Below are 17378 nucleotides of genomic sequence, written 5' to 3'. Positions count from 1 at the left end.
TTGTACACTAGGTGCAGAAATGGACAATATGCATACATTTTAGCTTTTGTTGATGATCTGCTCATTGCAAGCGAAAGTGAGCAAGAGTACAAGGACATTGTAAAATATTTAAACCTGAATGTTGAGATAAAAGAACTTGGTAATGTGTCATACTATCTTGGTATAGAAATTGAGAAACAAAATGATGGTTCTTATCTTCTAAGCCAGAAGCAGAAAATAAATGAGCTTATTGAAAGTTTAGGTATGCAAGATGCCCAAGTTGTAAGCACTCCCATGATCACTGATTTTCTGAAGGATGAAACAGTAAGAGAACCTTTACCAGATAACATCCAATATAGATCAGCCATAGGTAAGCTTTTATATCTGACTACCACATACAGGGCTGATATAGCAAATGCAGTAGGAATTTTGAGCAGAAGGGTCAGCTCACCTACCAAATTAGATTGGACTGCAGTTAAAAGGATGGTAAGGTATTTAAAAGGTACCATTGATTGTAAATTAAAGATTTCAGCCAATAGTAATCCAAAACTAATATGTTACTGTGATTCAGATTGGGCAGGGGATCATTCTGATTATAAATCCACAAGTGGATATGTGTTTATGTATGGAAATGTACAAATTTCATGGGCCAGTCATAAACAAAGTATTGTGAGTCTGTCTTCTACAGAAGCTGAATATGTGGCCGTATCGGAAGCATGCAGAGAACTGATGTGGATTGAAAAACTTTTGCTGGATTTTGGAATAGCTGAAAAGAGACCAATCCAGATAATGGAAGATAATCAGAGCTGCATCCGACTGTCACAGAATGACAAGGTTCAGTCACGCACCAAGCACATCGCAACGAAATACCACAACGTGCGAGAGCTGGCGAAAGAAGGGGTCATCAGTCTACACTATTGTCACACCAGTGAAATGACAGCTGACATCATGACCAAACCGTTACCCAGAGAACGTTTTGAGAATCTGCGTATAAAGCTTGGACTTTGTGTGAATTAATAATTGCATGACAGTTATGCATGAGAAGGGGTTTGTTGGAATGTATTGTATTTTACATGCATTGCCTGTCACCAATTTTTTCTCTGTGATTACTCTGTGACCTCTGATGTGAATTACTTAGAGAGGTCACAGCTATGCAACTTCCTGTGGGGGTTAGGCACAGCACATGGAGCTCATGTTCTCTCCCAAGCTGAGAGGATCTATGGTGGTGTGAGCATCCATTACCATCTAAGCACATGGAAAGAGCTGATAATCCAAATGTATAGTATTATGTATATATAAGCCTGTCTGAATATAATCTAACAACAAACTGTGAGTAAACAGATGTTTTGTTACTTCAACTTTAAAGTGACTCAGCAGTGAATTATTCTGGGGTGTATGAGAGAGATGAAGAAAGAAATTAACATTTCTAAAGCTGAAGCTGTGTGTATAAAAATCTGCTAATTATTTACTACAAATAATCCAACAGAATGGAGGTGAGGGCTCCCGGCTAATCAGGTGATCTCGAGCCGAAACCAGGCTTTGGCCCGGCAGATGGCTAAGGGTTGGACAGAGAGGGGGGAGTTTAGGGGGGGGGGGAAGCCAGGGAATGGGTCAAATAAAGAAGTTAGAGGTACCAAAAGTTTGGACAGGAGGCAAGACGAGGTCATAAGAGTTTACAATGGGGCCAATATTAAAGGGGATAGATGGAATGAGAGAACCTGGAGCTGGGGGGACCATGAAAATCTCAGGGGAGGGAGTAGAGCCAAAACAATGAGGGGTAAATTTGATGAGGACAGCAAAATTGGACTTTATGACCACTAGAATAATATCCTGGAATGTTGGTGGCATAAGCTCCCCGATTAAAAGATCCAAAATTCTAACTACGCTAAAAAGGTATAAAGCTGACATAGCATGCCTACAAGAAACACGCCTGACAGACAGAGAACACCTTAAATTACAAAAATTATGGGTTAGAGAAGTGTTTGCGGCCCCTCCTCAGGGTAGGAAAGGGGGAGTCGCTGTATTATTTCGTAAAGGACTGCCATATAAGGCTACAGTGCTGGAAAAAGGATCCAAAGGAGATTTCATTTTACTAAAAGTATGGATGTCAGGGAGGGATTTGTTGTTGTTGGTCCTCTATGGGCCTAATAACTTTGATGCAACATTCTTTAAAACTCTAGCTGGGAAATGTTTGCAGAGTGGGGGAGGAAACTTGATAGTAGTGGGAGACTTTAACGCAGTAATAGACCCCCTTCAGGATTGTACAAACAATGTGGCTTCTCAGTACCGAGGAACGCGGGCTCGAGAATTCCAAACTTTTAACAGAACCCTTGATCTGGTAGATCCGTGGAGGATATTACACCCCGGAGAGAGCGATTATACGCACAGATCAAGGGCTCATGGCACGTTTGCTAGAATCGATTATATCATGTTAGCTCGCTCTCTTTTTCACCTGGTAGACACAGCAGTCATTGGCCCAGAGGTAATATCGGACCACTCTATAGTGTGGGTGGACCTCAAACTTACGCCAGACCCAGGAGGGGGGATAGGGTGGAGATACCCAGCTCATTTGCACTTTGACCCTCATTTGCGGGAGCATATACAGAAAAGCTGGGGACAGTATATAGAAAACAATAAAATTCATGCAGATACCCAGCCTGAACTATTCTGGTCAGCTTCCAAGGCTGTTTTACGAGGTGCTATAATAGCCTATTGCAGCGTCAAAAACAAAAGGAAAACAGCTAGCATTCTACTATTAGAGAGGCAGTTACAAAAGGCCAAAAGAGGATACTTGCGCCACCCCACTACCGCCACTCTAGAAAAATTGAAAGTCACCCAAATAGCATTAAATAGCTTGCTCCATGAGAGAGAAATGAAATCAGCTTTGTTCTACAAGTATAAGCTGCAGAGATTTGGAAACAGGACAGGTAGAATGCTGGGACGTCTAATAAAAAATGTAGGTGCGCCAAGAGTGGTGACCTCACTTAAAGATTCCAAGGGTAACCTCATCACAGACAGCAAAAAGATAGGGCAAACATTTACAGAGTACTTTAAAGGCCTTTATCAGGCAAACTCGCCCTCCAATGAACAAAAAATGCGAGAATATTTACAGAAGATAGGCCTTCCCAAGCTGACGGAGGAGCAGTTGGCGATCTTAAACAAACCCCTAGCACTGTCTGAGCTACAAAAAGGGATTAAAACTTTAAAACTGTGGTCAGCGCCAGGCCCAGACGGGTTATCCGGGGAATACTATAAAACCTTACCAGGGGAAGCACTGGCGGCACTCTTGGAGTACTACCAGGAGGTCATTGAGGAGGGAAGTTTCCCAAGATACGCCAACACAGCGCTGATAACATTAATTCCAAAACCAGGGAAGCCCCTCGATAAAGTAGAATCTTATAGGCCGATATCTTTGTTAAACGTTGACATAAAGATACTGGCAAAAATGATGGCAGAGCGTCTGGCACAATGCTTGCCATCGCTGATAGGCCCAGAACAGGTGGGGTTTGTGAGAGGCCGCCAGTCAGTTCACAATGTTAGGAAGACTCTGCTGGCTATAGCGTCCAGTCAGCAAGCTGAGGTGCCCACCTTGATCCTGAGCCTAGATGCCGAAAAGGCCTTTGATTGGGTCGGGTGGGACTTTATGTTTCAAACGTTAAAAGTAATGGGCCTGGAGGGATGGTTTATGCAAGCTATAAGAACACTCTATGAACAACCTCGAGCGGGAGTATTAGTGAATGGCATTAGAGAGCCGGAGTTCCAGATCGGGCGGGGTACAAGACAGGGATGCCCCCTGTCCCCATTGCTGTTCCTCTTGTCTCTGGAACCCCTGATACGGATGGTCCTTGCAGCTCCAGATCCACAGGGGGTCACACTGGCGGGTCACACCATAAAGATTTTAGCTTATGCAGATGATTTGTTGGTGGTAGTGAGGGAGCCCACTAGAACGTTGAGGAAACTGTTAGAGATTATTGAGATATATGGGGGATACTCAGGCTTCCGATTAAACCTGCATAAATCCACTGCCCTCCCAGCGTTCCCGGAGGTGCGCACGACATGGCCTGGGACCTTCCCTCTGCAGTGGGCACAGACCTCACTGAAATACCTGGGAGTGTTGATCCCTATGGACCTGTCCAAGCTTTATGAACAGAATGTGTTGCAGTTATTACGAGAAACCAGCAAGCAGTTGCTAGCCTGGGGGCCACTACCGCTTTTCTTGCTGGGACGGATTGCTCTGGTCAACATGGTCATAGTCCCCAGGTGGCTATACACGTTTCAAACTCTCCCATTATTCCTAAAGAAGACTGACGAACAAAGGCTGATAAAAATCATACAGACTTTTATATGGAAAAAGAAAAGGCCTCGACTTCCTTACACCACATTGTGTATACCGAAAGAATATGGCGGTCTGGGACTCCTGAACATTAAGTACATGACTGTGGCCAGTGGTATGCGCCACATAAATGACTGGTTTAGAGACACGCAAGACTACACAAACACGTCCTTGGAGCTGCAGATATACCCTGGAACTCATTTCAGTAGCTACCTGCACACAAAGGGTTCCCATATACCTTACATATTGAGAAGAACTGGAATAATGGGAGCAGCAAAAGCAGTATGGAAATGGATTTGCAAGCTCCATAAGTTCTCGGCAAAAACCACTCCGTATTTATCAATATGTGGAAACCCAGACTTCAGGCCTGGCCTACTCTACCCAGCGTTCCAGCGATGGAGGCGGAAAGGGATGGTGTTTTTATCCCATGTTATCACCTCGGAGGGAAAGCTCAAGTCGTTTCAAGAACTGCAGAAAGAATTTGCATTACTTCCAACAGATAAATTCCATTACCTCCAGCTGAGACACTATGTACAGTCCCTGCCATGGGAGGACCTAGCAGAGGATGTTCAGGAGGAGTTGGCATCGGCCTTTCTCTGGCGGCACAACAAAGGGTCCCACTTAAATTTCACCACAGACATATCAGAGATACTGCTGAAGAATTAGATTATGCTAAAATGTTGGACATGTGGCAACAGGACATACAAATAGATCTGACGGTCTCACAATTTAAAGCACACATCCTAGCGATATGCAAGCAGTCTATTTTAACTTCGCACTGGGAAACCCAATATAAAGTTGCGCTCCGTTCATACATTTCCCCGAGAAGAGCCTTCCACATGGGACTTTCCCCCTGGGGGGAGTGCCCTAAGTGTGGGGGAGATGGAGCCACACTGGGACACATGCTCTGGACTTGTGGGGGCTTGGTTCGTTTTTGGACAAACTTGACTCAATACATTTCAAAAATCTGGAAGACAGATTGGAAATATGACTCTGCCCTACTACTGGGGCGTCCAAAACTTATACATCCTGTCCCGACGGGGTTTGTAGCTTTCGTTCAGAAATCTATCATAGTAGCCAAACAAGTGATACTAGCAGAATGGATGTCCCGACAAGATCCCACTTACTCCCAGTGGCGGACACGTATGATAACATTGTTGAGAATTGAAAGATTGGGAGTAGCAGACTTCAAATCCAAAGCTGGACAACAATTTCAGAACATCTGGAGCCCTTTCCTCAATACAATGACCCCGGCTGCCAGAAGCAGACTTGTTAATTATTAAGGGTACTTTAGTGTTTGCATAAGTAGGGCGGGAGGGATAAAGGGAGGGAGGGGGATATAAGATAGGATGGGGGGATAGGGAGGGGAAGGGTAAGGAAAGGGAGGGTGTTGGTAGGGGGGGATGTTGATAAAAACAAGTCTGTGATAATTGCGTTATTGTAATGTCATATATTTTTCTGCAATAAAAACGATTAAACATAAAAAAAAATAGAAAATCAGGATTTTTACTGCTGCGGTAAAAATGGCCTTAGCATGTGGGAATGACCTGTGTAAGGGCATGCTAAGGCCACTTTTTACCACAGTTTAGTAAAAGGACACCTAAATCACAACGCTGCTCACGCCTTGCCCAAACTCTGCCCCAGAACATGCCTACATCAAACACGCATAAATGTACATGCAATCTCACCATTGCCAACCTGTGAACCAGCAAGCAGACCCAGGAACTAAAGGGTCCTTTTACTGAGGTGCGCTGAAAAATGGCCTGCGCTGGTGTAGACGCATGTATTGGACACACTCAGGTCCATTTTTCAGCGTACCTGCAAAAAAGGCCTTTTTTGGGGGGCCGAAAATGGATGTGCGGCAAAATTAAAATTGGCACACGTCCATTTTGGGCCTGAGACCTTACTGCCACCCATTGACTTAGCAATAAAGTTTCACGCGTTAACCGGGTGGTAATCGTCAGAACGTGCACACTGCCAATTACCGCTCGATTAGCACCGCATGCTGGAAAATTTCTGGCACGCGTAGTGGACGCACGTAAAAAATGAAATTACCACCCAGGTCTCATGGGAGCTGGGCGTTAATTCCAAATTGGCACATGTTGGATGCGCGTAGGTGCCTATGCGGCTTAGTGAAAGGGCCCCTGAATGAACTATCACACCGCATCACAATGTTCATTCCACGTTTTACTAGCCGTTAAGCCCGTAAAAACGGGCGAGATTTCCAGCTACCCTTCTCGCCGCCACTCCCTCCCTCCTCCGTGCCGGGCCCCCTGCACTGATCTGACACGGAGGGGAGAGGCACTGTCAGGTCAGTGCAGGGGGCCCGATGCGGAGGAGGGCGGAAGCAGCAGCGGGGATGAGGGGGGAGGGTGGAGGTTGGTGCGCGCGATGTTCGTTTCCAGGCAGCAGTGTCCGACAGTGACTCCGACTCCGTTTCCCTCTCTGTTCCGCCCTCTGACGTCATCACATCTTGACGCGAGGGCGGGACAGAGAGGGAAGTCTCTACTGCGCATTTGCAGGTGAGTCGGTCACTTGCCGTTTATATGTTTGATAACTTAGGAATTTCCAAATCTGTCCTGGGGACCCCACAGTCAATCAGGTTTTCAGGATATCCATAATGAATATGCCTAACTATTTATAGCAGATGCCCAGAAGGATTGCTCAGAGGATCAGTTTGAATACTGAACATTGAACAGGAGGAGTGACCTAGTGGTTAGAGTGGTGGACTTTGGTCTTGGGGAACTGGGTTCAATTCCCAGCACAGGCAGCTCCTTGTGACTCTGGGCAAGTCACTTAACCCTCCATTGCCCCAGGTACAACTAAGTACCTGTATATAATATGTAAGCTGCATTGAACCTGCTATGAGTGAGAAAGCGTGGGGTACAAATGTAATAAAAATAAATACATTGGAAAAGACATGTGATTGTAGGGTTATTGGTGACATCAGTCTAGAGGTGTCCTTAATTAAATCAATGTTCATGTGAGTGGAGGAGTGGCCTAGTGGTTAGGGTGGTGGACTTTGGTCCTGAGGAACTGAGTTCAATTCCCACTTCAGGCACAGGCAGCTCCTTGTGACTCTGGGCAAGTCACTTAACCCTTCATTGCCCCATGTAAGCTGCATTGAGCCTGCCATGAGTGGGGAAGCACAGGGTACAAATGTAACAAAATAAATAAATATGTATGGTATTTATTATAGGGTTATTCTGTAATAGTCAAGTTCCCTGTTCTAACCCAGGTAACATGTAAATAGAGGTATTATTATCTAAGAGTGTGTGAGGATGAATGGATCAATGCAATATTATTATAGGAAGGTACATGTATATCAGCCACTATCACATTAAAGAAAATATATGTAGCTTATAAATAAAGTGGTTTATATAGCTTAATCAAGTGAGTAGCAGTCACGTTATTGATAGTTAGGCATTAGATTGTGCCTGGATTGGAATAATGGAGATCTCATAGTAGTATAGGATATAATGAATATGCCTGAGATAAATTTGCATATGCGTCTCTAGTACATGCAGATTTCTCTCATATATATTCATTGTGGATATCCTGAAAACCTGACTGGCTCTGGGGTCCTCAGGACAGGTTTGGGAAGACATCTTCTAACCAATTGATCCTATATCTTTGGTGTCCCTTTTGCAACTCATTAGTTGCTAACCTGCTGTATTCCGCCTTGGGTGAATGTGAATCTCTTCATTAAAATGGTTCATAAATCCCAACAAATAAATTAAATAATCAGAAAACTCATGTTCTCCAAGTCTTCAGCAAACATTACTAGATGCATGGTAAGTGGAGTCCTTCAGCCTTTGAAGGCCTGTTACCTTCTTCATTGCTCTCCATTCATCTGTGCACTTGCTTTTAACACTGGAGCCTTAGAGGGTGTTTTAATGGAACTCTCCAAATGAATGCGTTAGCCAGATGCTTTGGAAATGTTTATAACAGTATCTGATAAAACTAACACTTACATCTCAGCCTCCAGATGATGAAAGCCTACCAGTAATATGCTTTCATGTTAAATAACATGAAGGAGGTAAAAGGAGTGGGAGTTAATATGGCAGAACACAGAGCTCACAAGGTTTGAGTCGTAAAAAGGTGACTTGACACAGATAGCTAAACTTCTATCCTTACTGAGGATTTTCCACACACTTCCTCTTGATGCTCATTTCTCACTTCTGATAATTAAATCTACATCAAGAAACAACAGCAGCTGAAAAAGATGTGACTGCATGTGCTCAAAAGTTGACAAAAACCCTGCTTCCAGACTTTTCATAAGAACTTAACAGTAGCCATACTGGATCAGACCAATGGCCCATCTAGCCCAGTATCCTGTTTCCAAACAGTGGCCAAGCCAGGTCACAAGTACCTGGCAGAAACCCAATTAGTAGCAACATTCCATGTTAACAATCCTGGGGCAAGCAGTTGCTTCCCCATGTCTGTTTCAATAGCAAACTATGGACTTTTCCTCCAAGAACTTGCTCAAACCTTTTTTTAAACCGATACGCTAACCGCTGTTACCACATCCTCCGGCAAAGAGTTCCAGAGCTTAACTATTTGTTGAGTGAAAAAATATTTCCTCCTATTTGGGGGGGGGGGGGTTGGGAGGGGGAAGGGAGATATGGCCCTTATCAAGGGGTATGGGGCTGCTTCAGCAGAGTGGGAAGGGGATCAGAGGGGCTGAAGAACACTTTAAACCTTATGCAGGTCCCAGCTGATTTTTCAGCCAGGATCCACATAAGCTATGGGGCACTGGTGACGGTCAGCATTTAAAAAAATGTTGACTGCCACAGGCTGATATTCAGCCAGATACATTTTAAACACACAAAAAATAAGAGCTGAGACTTCAGGATCTTTCAACTCACATTTGCAAATATTGCCAGCGAGAAAAATAAAGATAATGCTCTATTATTGACACTATTGCTCCATAAAGTGGATTTTCAAAATTATTTCAAATAAATCATGGAGAAAAAGATTTGATCAACATTAGTCAAAGCCAAAAAAAACCACACCTTCAGAGATATGTCACATTCAATGGTCTTAGTTCAAAACAAGACAAAATCTATTGGTGAGCACTTACAGAATAGTGCCTAGCACCATAGCACCATCAAATGCACTGATGATTATTTGTTATTCCGAAGTCTATTGAAAACTCACTTCTACAGTCTAGCCTTTAAGGAAATAAGCACTCTTCTCAAATAAACCCATGGCATTAATTTTTACCTCATCTCATCTCCACTACTACTGTCTATCCCAGTTAATCCTAACCCTTTACCTTTTTCCTCCATATTTACTAAGCTGCATTGTAGGCGTGCTAACGTTTTTAATGCATGCTAAAAATTTGCACACGCTAATGCTAGAGACGCCCATATATTCCTATGGTTGTCTCTAATGTAAACGCACGCTAAAAATGCTAGCTTACCTGGGATAAGCAGTATAAAATGTTTTGTACTTTTTTGGGATCTTGCCAGGTATTTGTGATCTGGATTGGCCACTGTTGGAAACAGGATGCTGGGCTTAATGGACCTTTGGTCTTTCCCAGTATGGCAATACTTATGTACTTATGTACCTTAGTAAACAGGGAACTAAGTATTTAATTACATCTGTTCCTAACTCAAGTTTTATTGGTCTAACATTATATGATGTATTTTACTTTCTGTTAATATATTTTGAGCATATTTATGCTTTTCTAATTGTTATGTAAGCCACATTGAACTTGAGTTCTACTCGGGCTAATGCGGGATAGAAGTGTCATAAATAAAATAAAAAAATAAATAGCTGGAAACCGCTCACATATACACGGAAATGACTAGAAAACCCGCATTTATGCGTGTACCTGCTGCCTAAATCTAGTGATGGAAAACAAGTCATCTCGCTGCACCTCACGCCTGGAACAGACTTCCCGAGCCTGTACGTTTAGCCTTGTCTTTGGCCGTTTTCAAATCCAGGCTAAAAGCCCACCTCTTTAACGCTGCTTTTGACTCCTAACCAGTGACGTACCAAGGGGGGGGGGCGGTGGGGGCGGTCTGTCCCAGGTGCACGCCCCTGAGGGGGGTGCCGCGCGCCTGTTGGCTCTTCGTTTTCATGCTCCCTTTGCCCCGGAACAGGTTACTTCCTGTTCCGGGGCAGAGGGAGCATGAAAACAAAGAGCAGGCAGGCGTGCGGCACCCCCCCCCAAGCGGCGTGCACCCAGGGGGGGGGTTCTTTCACCGGGGGATCGGGGGTTCTTTCACCGGGGGGGTGTTGTGCTGTTCCGGGGGGGGCGGGGCGCATCAGCGATCTGCCCCGGGTGTCAGCCCCCCCTAGGAACGCCACTGCTCCTAACCATTACTCACCTGCCCTGTACCCTCTTATCACCACCTCTTTAATTCCCTTACCTCTTAGTTGTTCTGTCTGTTTGCCTGTCCTATTTAGATTGTGAGCTCTTTGAGCAGGGACTGTCTTTTCATGTATGGTGTACAGTGCTGCGTATGCCTTGTAGCGCTATAGAAGTGATAAGTGGTAGTAGTAGTAATAGTAGACAATACTTATTAAGTGCCTCAGAGAAGAAAGTACAAAGACAAAAATCAGGTGCAGATGACAGTCATAAGTTGATTAATGCACATTTTGTCCAGATTCTATAAATGGTATGCAAATTCCCATGTGCAAAATTGCACACTATCCCGAGATGTGCACAGAACTAAATTGGCCAACAAGCCAATTAGCGCCAATAATTGGGTGCTAACAATCAATTATTAGCCTTAATTGGCAACAATTTGGATTTGCACATGCATCTTGCTAGGTGCTATTCTATAAAGATCCTTATGCAAATCTTACAGTACACAACTCAAAAGGGGGTGTGGTTATAGGAGGGTCATGGGCAGGTCACCTCTGACTTGAGTTGGCCATGGTGTCTGCCCTGGGACATGCCACTCTCAGCTTTATCTAGTAACTTTTCTTTTGTTCCAGTTATTACTTACTCTTTTCTATTCTTTTAATGTTTTATGGAGTTTTTTCTGTTGTGATTGTTTTTGTTGTACACCGCTCTGATTGCCTTGAAGGGCAGGATATCAAGCTCAAACAAACTAAACTAAGCAACATGTAACTTAGGCACTAGGATTTACACCTGGTTTCAGTTGGACTAACTCCTCCACCCAAAGTTGAGCATGAATCCTGGCACTATGTGCCATCCTATAAAGAAAACCTGTTCTAGAATGCCATTCAGCACTGATTTTTTTGGTGCCAAATTTTGATCAAACACAAACAGAAGAAAATGATCTACTGAAGGAAAACACCAAGCATCGAACAGTAGAGAAGAAAAAAGAACCTCTCGCAGATGGTGTCTTGGAGAAATCTTTATTAAACGACAGCCTTCAATAAAAAGGGGACCTGACATGACTTGTGTTTCGGCCTACTGGCCTGCGCTTTTGAGAGTCGGTCTGTGCCATAATTTTTCGAACAGAGAGAGAGAGATTGCCAATAGGAGACTTTATTTCATGACTTGTCTGGGAATATGTTTCACATGATAAATTCCTAGACCCCTGATGCAGGCCAGTAGTGCCGAAACACGAGTCGTGTCAGGTCCCCTTTTTATTGAAGACTGTTGTTTAATAAAGATTTCTCCAAGACACCATCTGCGAGAGGTTCTTTTTTTTCTTCTCTACTGTTCGATGCTTGGTGTTTTCTGCCAAATTTTGATCGCCATTTATAGAATTTCCCTCTTTATTATTAATAATTTTATTGTAAATTGCCTTCATGAGTTATTTGTTTGAAGGGAGATTCAGTAAATATTTCTAAATATTACAATACCAAATGTGGTTGCTTCATTCCAGGGTATAGCTCTGGGTCAATCCGAGAAAATGGCTATAGTGGAACAAATGGCTACATACTGTCATACTCGATCATCACTTTCAAGGACTGTTAAGGTTATAGACATTTTTTGAGGGGGTGGGGTGGTGACCATTTTAGGGGCATGCCACTCAAGTGATAGCGCCTATTGGGAAGGCTCCATCTACCTGCCTGCCTGTTCGTCTGTACACATACCACCTGATATTTAGCGCTATTTAACTGGTCAGAACAGACACTTAACTGGTTATCCGCCGATATTCAGCGGGAGATAACCGGCTATCCTCCACTGAATATCCACAGATGGTGGCTGGCGGATATCTGGTTATATCACGTGATATAACTGGCTATCTGCTGATTTTTAAACTGGGTTTGGCAGTTATATTTGGCCGCATCAAACCCTGGTATATCTTCAGACGGTTTAAAAATAACCAGCTATGTCTGAATATCAACATAGCTGGCTATCTTCAAACTGCCCAAAAACCACCCCAGATATTCATTGCTGGTCACTGGAAATGGCCCGGCCTTGAATATCTGGCTTCAACACGGACCACGGGAAACAGACTGGCTATCTCCCGCGGTCTGAATATCAGGGCCATAGACACAAAGACACATCCATCTGTTTCATAGAGCCCATGTCACCCTAACAAGATACACTTTACCAGCCGCCAACCACACATGCATTAGTTTGCAAATGGAGGTAGGAGAAATGCGCCATTTTGTCTCACTATAAAAGGGCAATTCTTTAACTGGGTGCATTTTTATTTATTTATTGCATTTCATATACCACTAGAGGCTGAGGAGGAATCAATGCAGTTTACTATAAAAAAAAATAGGAGTTTGAGGAACAGAGAGGGACAGATGGAAGACAGAATAGAGTAAAAGAGACTGCAAGTCAAAAGGAGAGTTAAGAGGCAGGAAAGCATGAAGAAATGTACAGAAACCAGCACTTATGCATGTAAGTGGCTGCAAATCCACTGAGCGCTGTTCTGTATGGGTGTGTTGAAGTGGCCCAGCAGGCAAATGCAAGGAAGCAGAGCATGGGAGGGGCATAAGTAGGGTTCCACTTCTAGTATTCAACAACAGAGTCTGGGTGCCCAGATGCCATTCTAGAATACCTGTTATAGATCTGTCCGCTAAGGGCCCTATAGGTGCCACAATGCTAGGTGCTAAGTAAGAATTCTATAAGGGGATCTGGGTGCCTAGATTCTGTTATAGAATACTAGCGTAAGTTGGCATTTACAGGTCAGCATTTCGCTATGCCGTGTCTATGGGAAGCATAAATGCATGTGACTAACAGGCTTATTTTCTAAAGTGATCGCCGGCCATCTTCCGACATAAATCGGGAGATGGCCAGCGATCTCTCAAAAGCGGCGAAATCGGTATAATCGAAAGCTGCTTTTTTGACACCATCGCCACTTTCCCGTTGCCGAGCCGGTGAAAGTTCAAGGGGGCATGTCGGCGGCATAGCAAAGGCGGAACATGGGTGGGCATGGGCGTGGCTACCAGATGGCCGGCTTCAGCGCATAATGGAAAAAAAAGTGGCGTTAATCAGTATTTCGCTGGTTTTACTTGGTCCTTTTATCTTCACGACCAAGCCTCAAAAACGTGCCCCAACTCACCAGATGACCACCGGAGGGAATGGGGGATGACCTCCCCGTACTCCCCCAGTGGTCACGAACACCCTCCCACACTAAAAAAATTAAAATAAAAACCTTTTTTGCCAGCCTCAAATGTCATACCCAGCTCCCTAACAGCAGTATGCAGGTCCCTGGAACAGTTTTTGTTGGTTGCAGTGGACTTCAGGCAGGCAGACCCAGGCCCATCCCCCCTACCTGTTACACTTGTGGTGGTAAGTGTTGAGCCCTCCAAACCCCCCAAAACCCACTCTACCCACATGTAGGTGCCCCCCTTCACCCATAAGGGCTATGGTAGTGGTGTAGAGTTGTGGGGAGTGGGTTTTGGGGGGATTTGGGGGTCTCAGCACCCAAGGTAAGGGAGCTATGCACCTGGGAGGTATTTGTATATATATTTTTTAATTTTTATAAGTGCCCCCTAGGGTGCCCAGTTGGTGTCCTGGCATGTGAGGGGGACCAGTGCACTACAAATGCTGGCTCCTCCCACGAGCAAATGCCTTGGATTTAGCCGGGGTTGAGATGACTGCTTTTGGTTTCCATTATTGCTGAAAAACAAAACCGGCCATCTCAAACCCGGCGAACTCTGGCATTTGGCCGGGCCAAACCGTATTATCGAAAGAAAAGATGGCCGACCATCTTTTTCGATAATACAGTTCGACCAGCTGTTTGCAGCGCCGCCAAAATAGATCGCTGGCAATCTATTTCGCCGGCGCCGTTCGATTATTCCCCTCTAAATGCTGCACTTTGGCACATAAATGACATTATTCTATAACATGTGCATGTAATTGTGGGAAATACCCATACCCCGCTCATGTGAATGCCTCCTCACATTTGCACACTCTGCAAGTTGTACACTCGCCCCCTGAGATTCAAAGCTATTTAACCAGCCAGACACGGCTGCTGACCGGTTGCATAGCATATCGGCACCTAACCTTGGATATTCAGTGGGAGATAACTGGTTATCTCCCACTAAAAAAAGCGCAGTTAGCAGCTATATCATGCAACATAACCAATTAAGTGCGGATGTTCAGCGGTTAAAATAGGTCACATAAATAGCAAACTCATCTTCTAACCACTAAAAAGTTAACTGGTTAGCGCTGAATATTAGCTTAACCAGTTAACATTTTAGCAGTGAAAAACCCCTGGATATTCAATGTCGGTCACCAGAAACAGCCCGGCTTTGAATATCCAGGCTTAATTCCGACGGCAGACAGCAAAAGTACTGCCTACGCTGACTGAATATCGGGCCCTGAGATTACAGCATACCATTTATTACTCAACAAGCTCTTGCACGAGAATCTGTAGCAGTCACATGGGTAAGTGGAAGTATTCTATAATCCAGGCGTGCAAATGGCGTGTACATTTAGGCACTCATGTTATAGAACAAGGGAGTAAATGTGCACTTAGACTTATTTTATCTTGATTTTTTATATTTGGTCCATGGCTTGCACTTCATGGAAAGATATTTTCAGCAATGCAAATAATCAGTTGATAGATATACGTCAAGAAAGTCCATTATTTGATAATATCTCTTCATATCCGGCTTCCCTTCCATGGTCTAATGTACATTAGATAAGTAGCTAATCTGAAAAAAGCTTCTCAGGGCAACCTTGCTGCATGAAGTATTGTCACCATCAACATACTGTATTCCTTGGTGATTCATGATTGAAAGAGCCAACAGGACAATTCTATAACTGGCTGCGTATGGTTATATGTGCCTTGCACATGTAAAAGTGCTCAGAATAACGATACAGCACTATTAAGGTAACGCATTAAGGGGGAAAATCTATATACAGCGCCATACATTAGGTGTTACTTCCACTCTGAATTTTCAGTGCAGGAAAAGTGTTCTAACAGATGCAAGACTCCAAAACGGAATGGAAAAGGCAGATCCACACAAAAACACTCTTGCACACCAGTTTTATTTAAATGAGTTTTATTAAATTTGACTCAAAACAGTAAACAAACCCAAAAGTGTCAACTAAACATTCACAGAATCTGGCTAGTGTACAATAGCGCATAAGTGTTTCTGTGCGGATCTGCAGAGGGGTGTGGCCATGGGAAGGACATGAGCGGGTCAGGGGCATTCCCTTAAAATGCAAGCAGTGTTATAGAATAGTGTGGATCTGTGCACTGGGATTTACACTTGATTTCACTTGGTGTAATTCCTTGTGCCTAAACTTAGGCGTGGATCCTGGCGCTATATGTTATTCTATAAAGGGTGCCGATCTCAATATACCCATTATAGAATATCGTTCAGGGTCAATTGTTTTCGTGCAGAATTTTGAGTGTCATTTACTGAATCTGGTCCTAGGTGTTTTAGTGCATGACTGCAAAGGGGCATATACATGGGTGGAGCAATGAAGGGTCATGGGCCTGTCGCCAATTTATGCACGCAGCTTATAGAATACTATCAGTTGCATGCATAGCATGGAACACTTAGACACACCCATTTATGCTTGGCATAAATGATCACACCTAATTTTAAACATGCCAATGCCAATTTAAACTAGTCCTCCTTATATAATAATTCTCACCTCCAACGTTCTATGCTTCTTGCTGCCTGTGTTCGTGACTTCTTCGGAGTTGGTCTGCTAGGCTCTGTAGCACAGGCTGACATCAGCAAACACATTGTGACGTCAACATCAGAACCGGGGGTAAAACAAACAAAACATGCCTCACAGCTGATCCAACCCCCCCTCCCAAACTGCCATACAGCTTGACAGCAACACAAAAAAAAAGGCTCGAGCCTGCCTGACGCCACTGATGCGCTCAACAGCCGCCCTCCCAAAACACCTGGGGAGCACGACACTCCCCTCAGCGCATCAACCCCCCCCCCTCAGCGAATCATCCAACCCCCCCCCGAGTGCATTCTTGCCTGCCGTGTGCACGCCACTGGGGGGGGGGGCGTCAGTTCCGCTGGTTCCCTGCTCCCTCTGTCCCGAACAGGAAGTAACCTGTTCCGAGGCACAGGGAGCAGGGAACCAGCGGAGCCGAGACCCCCCCAGCGGCGTGCACCCGGGGCGGACCGTCCCCACGGGCCCCACCCTTGCTACGGAAGATGTTGGATAGAGGAGTAGAGAGGATAGGGAAGACAGGAGATACTGGATCAAGGAAGGATGGAAAGAAAGGAAATATGCTTGCTCAGGGAGAGAAGGGTAGATAGTAGACATGGTGGGAGTAGGGTGACAGAACGGAGATGCTGAATTGGGATGGGGAAGAGAGAGGAAGGGAGGGAGGAAGGGGGGACCCTGAAACTGGGAGGGAGGGAGGGGACGACCCTGAAACACGGAGGGAGGGTGGGAGGGGACGACCCTGGAACTGGGAGGGAGGGAGGGGGGGCCCCTGGCACACACTCTCATTCTCACACACACACACTCTCTCTCTCACAGACACACTTGCACCCAGTCTCACTCTCTCTCTGTCACACACACACACTCGCACATTCACTCTCTCTCTCATAGAGTCACTCACACAAACTCTCTCAAACATACACACTCCGAGGAAAACCTTGCTAGTGCCCGTTTCATTTGTGTCAGAAACTGGCTTTTTTTACTAGTATTCTAAAACAGTATCTTGGCCACTGTTCCAAGTTGAGCGGG

The 17378-nt window shown here is 44.7% G+C and overlaps 1 long non-coding RNA gene across 1 annotated transcript; it reads right to left on the bottom strand.

The window, feature by feature from the left end:
- Positions 1–1985: 1985 nt before the first annotated feature.
- On the bottom strand, positions 1986–16940 carry LOC115460596. The gene is made up of 3 exons (XR_003940525.1): positions 16833–16940; positions 16387–16389; positions 1986–1997 (listed from the first exon to the last, which is right to left on the bottom strand). It is a non-coding gene; the product is annotated as an uncharacterized LOC115460596 (long non-coding RNA).
- Between the last annotated feature and the right edge of the window lie 438 nt (positions 16941–17378).

This window comes from Microcaecilia unicolor, chromosome 1 (assembly GCF_901765095.1).
Source record: "Microcaecilia unicolor chromosome 1, aMicUni1.1, whole genome shotgun sequence".
NCBI lineage: Eukaryota > Metazoa > Chordata > Amphibia > Gymnophiona > Siphonopidae > Microcaecilia > Microcaecilia unicolor.
This window is presented reverse-complemented; position numbering and strand designations above follow the sequence as displayed.